Source organism: Lytechinus variegatus, chromosome 11 (genome assembly GCF_018143015.1).
Source record: "Lytechinus variegatus isolate NC3 chromosome 11, Lvar_3.0, whole genome shotgun sequence".
Taxonomy (NCBI): Eukaryota; Metazoa; Echinodermata; class Echinoidea; order Temnopleuroida; family Toxopneustidae; genus Lytechinus; species Lytechinus variegatus.
This window is the reverse complement of record NC_054750.1, coordinates 13,980,078-13,990,518: the sequence shown is the minus strand read 5'-3', so window position 1 is coordinate 13,990,518 and position 10,441 is coordinate 13,980,078. Positions and strand designations below refer to the sequence as shown.

Genomic DNA, 10,441 nt, shown 5'->3' with positions numbered 1-10,441 from the left:
AAGCGCTTCCTTGTTAATCCATTGCTGAATATACAATCAATATTAATGTTGGGTATAATGTCGAGTGACACCTTCTCAAAGTAGTGCAACATTTTGGGTTAACATGCACAGCGAAATCTCTGGATTGAATGATAAGATTTTTCTGGACAAACCTGCAAACGCAATCGGGCGAGACCACCAGTGAAGTAAAAGCAAACACGATTTGTAGTTCTAAACGAATTTGCCTTGGATTACCATTAGCACTTGTTACTTGCACTTTTCAACTTAAAGATATCCAACATATAAATGGAACAGCTTTTTTGTCTTGTTTCTTTTTGATTTAAATTTTTTTTCTTCTTGTCTCTTTCTTCTTTTATTCTGTTCTTTTTTTTCATTTTGTCATCTTTCCAATCGTTCTTGTTTTCTATTTGTTCTTGTCCTATTTATAATTTTTAAAAAGACAATGAGCAGTGTATATCACTAAAAATTGCAACATAGTACTGTATGGATCAATCATTAAGGTTTGTGTCACCAGGCCCAGATGACCAGATGACAGGAGAAAAAAAGTTCTATCATTGCTATTTCTTTGCTTGTTCTCTGGTCTTGTCACCAATAGGAAAAATGTATGAGTCACACCAGTTTTAGGAGGGTAAAGTCATCTAAAGAAAGGTCAAGGTGAACATACATGTCACACAACTTTCAAGGAATTCATAATTGTTGGAAAAGGTTGAATGTCATAAAGGTAAAAGCTTGGATCAAAATCTCTGGTGATAGAAGTTTTCTCAGAGGGCTGTGCTTTAACAGTCAAAATCCCTGCAAGTTTAGGAAACAGTACTGATAATGCTGGATTTCCGATGACTAGGCCCCCTTAATGGACAAAAATATTGATTCCTTTTAATGATCACTTTTATATAATTGATTGCATAGATTTTATGCAGTGAATTATAAAATCAGTTTTAAGATCAGTTTGCTTTGTTTAACAGAGGTCAGGTTGTGTCTGCTGACTACAGTCTATTTCAATGAGACATTGCCCTTGTGTCTACTTGACTACAATTATGCCCTTAAAGGTGTAAAATTAAAGGATACTCTTGGGTAAAGAATGATGAAACATAGATTCATTGTTAATCAAAAGAAAGTACATCTGCAGTGAGATTTGAATCAGATAATCTGCAGACTTTGATTTCCAACTGAGAATCAGGTTATATCGGTCTGGAAATATATGTACAGTCACCTTAAATGCCCTTATTTTGCATGCTTATTCCCTAGGATATAGATTATTCATCTCCCCTCTTGGAGTTCCTTGAATAATAGTATACTACCATGGATGATACTACAACCATTTCATAATTCCTTAACTGGGAAATAAAATATACTATTCTCCTTGATATTCCTTTGAGGAAAAAAGTAATATTCCCCTCTAGTTATTCCTTTGGAAATAGTATATAAGCCTACAATCCGCCCCATATAGTATCCCCCTCCCCTTCGAACATTATTCCATGAAAAATAGTATATTCTATCCACCTTAGTACTCCTTGGGAAATAGTATGTACTATCCCCCTTGGGAAATGGTATATAGGCCTACCACCCCCCCCCCCCTCTTAAAGGACAAGTCCACCCCAATAAAAAAGTCAATTTGAATAAAAAAGAGAAAAATCCAACAAGCATAACACTGAGAATTTCATCAAAATCGGTTGTAAAATAAGAAAGTTATGACATTTTAAAGTTTTGCTTAATTTCACAAAACAGTAATATGCACACCCTGGTCGGTATGAAAATGAGGAAACTGGTGATGTCATCCACTCTTTATTTCTTTTGTACTTTATTATATGAAATATGAAATTTTCTCATTTTCTTCCTCATTGTCAAGTGAAACAATGATAAATTCCTCGCTGAACCTGTGGAATTAGCATTTTTAATACTATATGGTTCAGTCAAGTTGGTCCTTATTGTCAAATGTTAAAAAAATGAAATATGGTTTAATTCAAACAATAAAAAAAGGAAATAGTGAGTGAAGGACATCATTTACTGTCCTTATTTATTTGGATGTCACTGAATTGTGCATATCACTGTTGTGAAAAATAAGCAAAACTTTAAAATGTCTTAACTTTCTTATTTTACATCCGATTTTGATGAAATTTTCAGTTCTATGCTAGTTGGATTTGTCTCTATTTATTCAAATCAACATTTTTCTGGGGTGAACTTGACCTTTAAGTATTCCTTGGGAAGTATCGCCCCCTTATTCCATTTCTTTCATGCCTATTGATTGGCCCCTGAAACCTTAGGTCTTTCTCTCTTACCTTGTCTGAGGTGCGTAGGAGTGTCTGATGATCAGAATCCTACCTTGCCATGTCAGAGGTCACAGGGAAGCTGGGGAAACGCATTATGTTCTACTCTAGCATGCCTAGCAGATGCTGGAACATTCAATACCTTTATGATGTTGATGTTTTGCGGGAAATGGAGGAAGCCGAGGAAACATGAGATCAAGATCAAGCAATGTGGTCGTTGTTGGAAAATGACAACCATGTATTTCTTTATATACTTCCTTAATGCAGCAAGCATGTTATGTGCCTTAACTAGCAAAGTTAAGCTTTTTCATGCATTCTTACAGAAATAAGATGGGGGCAGGCAACATTGATGTCTCCCTTCTTTGAAGAATTATTAATGCTTTTTAAAAGTCAATAATTCATAATAATTTTCATTATTTTCTATTTTGTGGTTTATATTCACTTGTGTACAAGCAGTTGGTTGTCTACTTACATAGTCTAATAACAAATGAGCTAAACCCATTTGGCCTCTATCAGTTTGGTCTAATACGTGTTTGGTCTATACAACTCTCTGTTTTAAAACACTCTCTCATTTTTGCGAAGCAGAGTGAGACCATAGGCGCCGCTTTTCCGACGGTGGCGGCGTCAACACCAAATCTTAACCAAATTAGTATTACTGAACATTTTGCCTTAGTTTCAGGTCACATGACCAAGGTCAAAGGTCATTAAGAGTCAATGAACTTAGACCATGTTGGGGGAATTAACATCAAAATCTTAAACTAAGGTTAAGTTTTTGAAATGTCATCATAACTTGGAAAATACATGGACCTAGTTCATGAAGCTTGGACATGAGATTAATCAAGTATTACTGAACATCCTGATTGAGTTTCACGTTACATGACCAAGTTCAAAGGTCATTTAGGGTCAATGAACTTTGGCCAAATTGGGGGTATCTGTTGGATAACCATCATAACTTTGAAGTTTATGGATCTGATTCATGAAACTTGGACATGATAGTAATCAGGTATCACTGAACATCCTACGCAAGTTTCAGGTCACATGATTAAAGGTCGAAGGTCATTTAGGGTCAATGAACTTTGGCCAAGTTGGGGGTATTATTGAATTACCATCATGAATTTGAAATTTTATGGATCTGATTCATGAAACTTGGACATAAGAGTAATCAAGTATCTTTGAACATGCCGTTTGGGTTTCAGGTCACATGACCAAGGTCAAAGGTCATTTAAGGTCAATGAACTTTGGCCATGTTGGGGGTATTTGTTGAATTACCATTATTTCTGTGTAAGTGTATTGGTCTAGTTCATACATGTAAAATGTAGACATAAGAATAACCAAGTATCACTGAACATCTTGTGCGAGTTTCAGGTCACATGACGAAAGTCACAGGTCATTTAAGGTCATTGAACTGGCAATTTTAGAGGTAATTATTAGATTGCTGTCATAACTTTCAGAGTCTATAGATATAGTGTATGAAATGAGGATATAGGGGTAATAAAGTATCTCTGACAAGTTTTAGGTCACATGATCAAGGTCAAATATCAATGAACGTAGTATTATATCATTATATGAATGGTGTTTTTGTGAATAATTATTTTACAGTAGTTTGCAAAGTCAGCACTGCTGCTATATTGAATCGCGTGATGCAGGTGAGACCGCCAGGGGCATTCCACTTGTTACTTAATCTCCTTCAATGCTCCTTTGGTTGAATTTCCACTTTGCCTACTTATCATTATTTAAAACGAAACTTTGGTTTATAAACAGTTCAGTTAACCATATTCTTAGTAGTGTGTGTTAGACTGAATCGATATGGGACAATTTACCAAATGGATATTGGAAAAAAAAATAGGCATAGTCTAAATGAAAAATGGATGAAATGGTAATTGAGCTAATGGGAAAAGAAAATCAAATGGTTAATAGATATTATAATAATAATAATAGCCAATTTTTATAAAGCGCATTTCCCAGAATGGCCCAGAGCGCGTTACAGCATATTATTACCCCAGTCATTGGATTCATTTCAATCCCGCACGAAAAGTGCACAATTTCCACTCCCTGGGGAGCATTCCTTGCATTCATCGCAGTCTCATAATGGCGCTGGCAAAATCAAACACAATATTCGCATCCTACCGGGTACCCATTTAGCACCTGGGTCGAGAGTGGCAAAGTGTGGATTAACGCCTTGCCAAAGGACGCTAGACCGCGGTGGGATTCGAACACACAACCCTCTGTTTACAAGGCGACAGTCAGAACCACTACACCACGGCTCTTCCACATATTTTGTTTATCAAGATAGTATCCTTCTTTGTGCTTTGCTTTTCAGTTGGGTAAAATGATTCTGGTTGAAGCTGGCCTTGGCAGAACTGAATCTGTGATCAAGAAAGATAGATTCCGGCTAACAGCTCCTGTAGGATTTGATTCAATCGTGGTAAATATATTTACAGTTATCATTTTCAAATTTTATTCTCACTCTCATCTGTGGAGGTGTGGTTTTGATTCAGTTTTGTGGTTCTGTACCAATTGACCAGTTCAAAATTACTTAGGGATTGGGGCGACTTTACCTCCGAACTGGGGCCCGTAACACAAAACTTAGCAATGATCGTAGCACATTTTCCTACGATTGATTCCATTGACTACAATGCACAATCAGTCGTGAAAATCAATCGCTTACCTTTGTGTTACGGGACCCTTCTCAAAAGAGCCCTGGAAATTAAAAAAAAAATTGACCCTGGGGAATCCCCATGCATTGCATGGCTTATCCAGTGAAGCAGAATTAGGCAGCAGATTGTGAAAGGAAACCACCAAAAATTGAAAAAAAAATAATAACTTCAGCTTGTGCAAATGACAATCTGACAAACCTAAAGCACAGAGATGCCAAGTTCAAAGACCAGCTATGCGTGAGATTTTCTGAGAATCTGAGTGAGATCACAGACATTGTATACAATGTATATGGGGATAGGCTGTGATAGTTGCGTGAGACAGAGATTTGAGGGGATGAACAAGAGTCCAAAAATGCTTGAGTCTCACGCATAATGCGTGAGACTTGGTAGTTCTGAAAGCATCACATTCCAAATTTGACAATGTCCAAAGAGTTCTTGGATGAGTTTATCACATACATTTATTAATCAATTGAATACAAATTTAATAACCAATAAAGTTATTGAAATTTAAAGTTCAGCAATATTTTGTAAAAACAGTTATAATATGTATGCATCAGTGAATATGCATTAAATGGGCCGAAGATGTGATGTTCCCACTTTCTTTTTTCTTATGCTGTTACATAAAATCCTAAATATTTCATATCTTCGAATATGTTAAAATGACATGTCTCCCTCGTAGCAAAGTAAGTTGCAGCAATAATTCCTTACACACTAAATCAGTTTTTAATCATTTTTTTTTTCATTTTTGGTGAAACAAATTTTGCATAAATGTAATTTCATATAATTAAATACAAATTAATATTGATATTAATGGGAATATGACATCATTAGCTTGCTCATTGCATATTCACGAAGGCATGCGTATAACAGATAATTGAATATAGGCCTATGGCAAAATATTACCCAAACTATCTGATAGATTAACTGTTTTCTGGCTGTCTTTCACACGGTAAAAAAAAGGAATTTGAATGATGATTCCAGTGAAAAATAAGGCTAGTTAAATGGCAAATTTTTTTAGCATGTGTGAAACCAAACTAGAACATGATTAGAATCACGAATGCTAATCACAATCACAAATAGGAATTCTAATCCGGAGGTGAATTCCAGTTAAGCTCCATTCAAATTACAGTATGAATTTTCTTTTGAAAGGCTTGACTTCCAAAACATCTTTTTTTTTGGTGGGGGGGTAGAGCTTATGTGACCTTTCAAGCTCTTCCGTAGATGATACAATTGTCATGCACTCCATGTAATTTGTATTTGCGACGCAGTGTTTTGATTAACAAGTCACCAAGGACACAATACCGCCTTCACTCAGGAATTTGAATTCAAATCAGTTTTTGAGTAGACGTGTGAATGGTACAATGATTCTAAAGACGAATTGTAATCATCATTACAATGATGATTCAATATTCACATGTGAATAGGCCCTAGGTAATTTCACTAGCATCATGACAAAAACATAATCCATAATGAAGAATGTTTGCCTTGCATCAGTATCTCTACAATACAACTTCAGCCAATGGTATAGTCCAGAGCTGCCAAGTAGTACTGATTTACCATATTTAGTACTGAAAATAGAGAAGAATACTGATGGGTTCATGCAAAATACTGATTTCTTAAGTTTCAGTTTATGTGTTGTCCTATGGTATTCCTGTGAAAATACTAATTTCCTCACCAAAATACTGATTTTCAACCTTGAAAATACTGAAATGTTCTTGTTCAGGTTGGCAGCTCTGGTATACTTCTGTTATGCTACTGCAATACCCATTTGCTTGACTTTTCCAATCTTCAAAAAAAAATAAAATCTGTAAGCTTTTAACACCCAAGCAAGGATATTGTATCTTTAACCTTTCCCTTAATTCCCTCATTTAACATAATTCTTGCACTGACGGCATGCTTTGATATGCTCTTCACATTTCTGCTGGCTAGACAATAATTAACCTGGGAACCACAAAGGAAAGCGCAGCTGTATTAAACAATGAAAGACAAAAAAATTACATGATGCGTTAGACAAATGTTTTGCAATGCATTGCCGCCTATAATTATCTATAGAGACAAAGAAATTTACGTGATTCATGCAACAAATGTCCTGTAAGGGATTTTCCCCTTGACATGGTCATCAACTGGTTTTTTGTTTTTAATACTGAGGTCATAGTTCTGGGACACCATAAGTTTTTTAACCCCTACATGCTGGTGTATACCTCGGCTTGGGGTCAAAGAAAGTAGAGCTCTTCAGATTGACTCTCATAACATTAAAAACCTTGCCCTTAACCATCCGTGGGATATCTTTTATGTATTCTGGCACTACTCCATACGTGGAGTGTGGTCCTAAGTTAAAGTCATTTACCATGCATTTTCAATGTGTGTCACCCTACTGTTGTACTTACGGTACACTTCTGAATCCACAGACTCATTGGCCTGAATTCACAAAGGTAGTTTTGAAAATCCATGGTTTATGCAGATTTACTGTATAAATTATACTTATTTTACCGCATATGATGAAAACGTCCAATGCTGATGCGCGCTTTTGCCACAGTGCGCCAAATTGAGGCTTGTTGCCGTGGTTATCCACGCTATTTTATTAATGAGTCCACTCTTCAAACGGTGGACTCATGGATAAAATAGCATATCTAACCATGGTAACAGGCATCAATTTGGCGCACTGTGACATAAGCGTGCATCAGCATTGGACAAGTTTTTTATACACGCGCCCGATACGCAGTAAAATAAGCGTAATTTATACAGGAAATCTGCGTAAACCATGGTCGCAACATTGGGTTTTCAAAATCACCTTTGTGAATTTGGGCCATTCTGTTGTAAGTAAATGGTGAACCACATTTCATAAATTTTTAATCATTAAGTAATACTCATCCCTCTTCCATTTATTCAATGTAAAATTTCCTTTGGTGAGGGGTTGATTCCATCCTTGTCACAGGTGAGGTAAGTGGGTACAGCAAGAATTTATTCCTTGAAATGTAAACGTACCTTATAGATAGCTTTTTTAATGTTGAAGTACTAATATGCATCTTTTAGAAACATTGGTATAAAGCGCTATGTAAAGGATGCTTATGATTATTATCATTATTGAAAGCAAACTTATTGTACTGTAAACCACATCAGCAAACTTATTGTTGTATGAACACCATTAATGCAGCTGGTGAAATGTCAATTTGGCTAAGAATTTGCCATAAGTCTGAATGTATTCCAATTAAAGATCATCCAGGATTTGTGTCTAAAAGCTTTGATTTTTAGCCAAGAATCATAACAGGTGGATGTAAATAGTAGATTTGCATACAGTGTGTCCCATGAAAATGGAAACCAGGATTCCCAGGGTTTTTTATCAACACAGACAAAATGGCTTATAGTCTTTCATTGAGAATTGACATAAAATTCAGTTTTTCTTGCTAGTGTGATAAGAATAGTTTACAAATAGATGAGCAAGAAGACTTTTAAACTTCACTGTCAAAACTAAGTTGGACAAAACATGGATCAAGATTTGTATGGAATACAATAACCCTGAGTAAGAAAGGGTTGATTCATTAGCTTACCTTTTGTATTTGTTATGTTTCTTGAACTCATCTGTTTATGTTAGTAGATTGGGATTCACAGATGATTTTCTACACAACTCATATATCTGCCATGCCTTATATTTATTGTTTGCAATCGGCCATGAATGAACAATATTATTCATGAAATATTTGGCCTCTTGTCATAGATTCATGATCACAATGTATTGTTTCCTCTTTTTTTGTAATACACTCTGTGTAACCATTCCACTGGTGCCAGGGGTTGGATCCGATAATCAGATGACTTAATGCTTAATGGTATGTTGACATGATAATAGAGTGGAAATGAGGAGGAAATTATAAACTCTCCTTAGATTAAGTTGGCTGATGAGTGATACTACATGCTTCCATGATTTATTTTGTTGGAATTTAAGAAGTGGAAGTCGGTTGTGTAAAAGAAGAAGAAAACTTGAAGAAAAACAAATGATTTTCAGAACGTAAAGATAAAAAGAAAGAAATGCATTGAACGGAAATTAAAGATTAAAAAGAAAAATAAATATATGACAAAATAAAGGTGAAAAGGAAGAGTTGTGATCAAAATGCAACCCTAGAAGTAAAATAACACTTGATTTTCAACCCATCATAAGCACACTTTGGAGTCTTGCCATTTGATTTTCGATCATTTTCCTTGTATTGATAATGATGATAGAAGTAGAGTGATGTATCCACTATTCAGGGTGCTCAAGGCACTGTTAGGGCGATTCCATATGTGTCGTACGGGACAACAATTTCTAGTTTCCTAGCCGAATGCTTGAGCAATAAAGTATTCTTTTTTGTTAATGATAAAGCTATAGTGGGTAGTCATGTGAAAAACTTATAACCAACAAAAAAAAAATGTTTATGGGTTAATTATAGGTAAAAATGTTGTGTGTCGTACGGGACCATACGACACGCAACATTTTAAGCTCTAATTCGCATAGGGACAACATATTTTTGTTGCTTGTCAGGTTTTTGCATGTCTCTCCAGTAGTACTTTAATATTACCACAAAGCAAATTGAAGTTCTTCGTTCGTTTGGACAGCAGGTTGAAAACTGTTGTGAAAATGGCTGATTTTTCTAGCATGGAATCGCCCTGTTATCATTATTACCTTAGCTCTAGCCCAGCCAGCCTTTCTGTGGTGCATAAGCATTTAGTGAACTACAGTTCACAACTGAAATCATGAAAATGGCTGAAATACTTTATAAAGATCATAACAGGTTGAACATTTACTATTTCACTCCTCATATTTTCCTTGGGCTTTTTCTCTTTTCAGACCCCAGGAAGACTCTCTGCCATGAGCCCGAGTGGTGGAGATGGTGCACATGATCTCACGGCACCAAGCAAATGCAATGAATATGTGATTTTTGACCATCTTCAGGTAAAACCGATATGTTTGATTGAATATACCACTTCACAGGCCAGCGTTAAGAGTGTTAGGTTGTAAATGCCTTAATTTCTACCTTTCTAAAAGCATTGATATTGTCTTTTTCCTAAACCTTTATAAAATACATACATTGCCGTCCACTATGTTTCTGTGGTTTTACCATGCAGAAATCAACCATCATTTTACCATGGTTTCTGTGGTAACACTTTTATTTTTAAATCTGTTGAATTCCTGTAATTTGAAAATATTTACTGAAAGTTTTGCCCTGAAAAGTATAACTTAAAGTCGTATTTAAAATCTTATTCTGGTGTCATTCTAAGGTTTGTTTTTTGTTGTTTTTTAAGTTTTTTTTTCACCCAATTTGAGCATGGAGAAGCCTTCAGGCATTGGACTGTATGACGACTGTTACAAGCTCTCTCTCATTCTATAAGGTTTAATTTGGTCATCAATACTTCTAAATGGCTTTTAAATATTCTTGCAAATATTTGGTATATTTTCATTGACATTAGCATTATGCATTGCGCAAAAGAGTTCACAAAATTGGCTCTAATGCTGAATGAGTATGAAATCTGTCTATGATCATTTACCAT

The 10,441-nt window shown here is 35.5% G+C and overlaps 1 long non-coding RNA gene across 1 annotated transcript; it reads left to right on the top strand.

Annotated features, from left to right (window-relative positions):
* Positions 1-4,530: 4,530 nt before the first annotated feature.
* On the top strand, positions 4,531-10,441 carry LOC121424503. The gene is made up of 2 exons (XR_005971393.1): positions 4,531-4,689; positions 9,741-10,441. It is a non-coding gene; the product is annotated as an uncharacterized LOC121424503 (long non-coding RNA).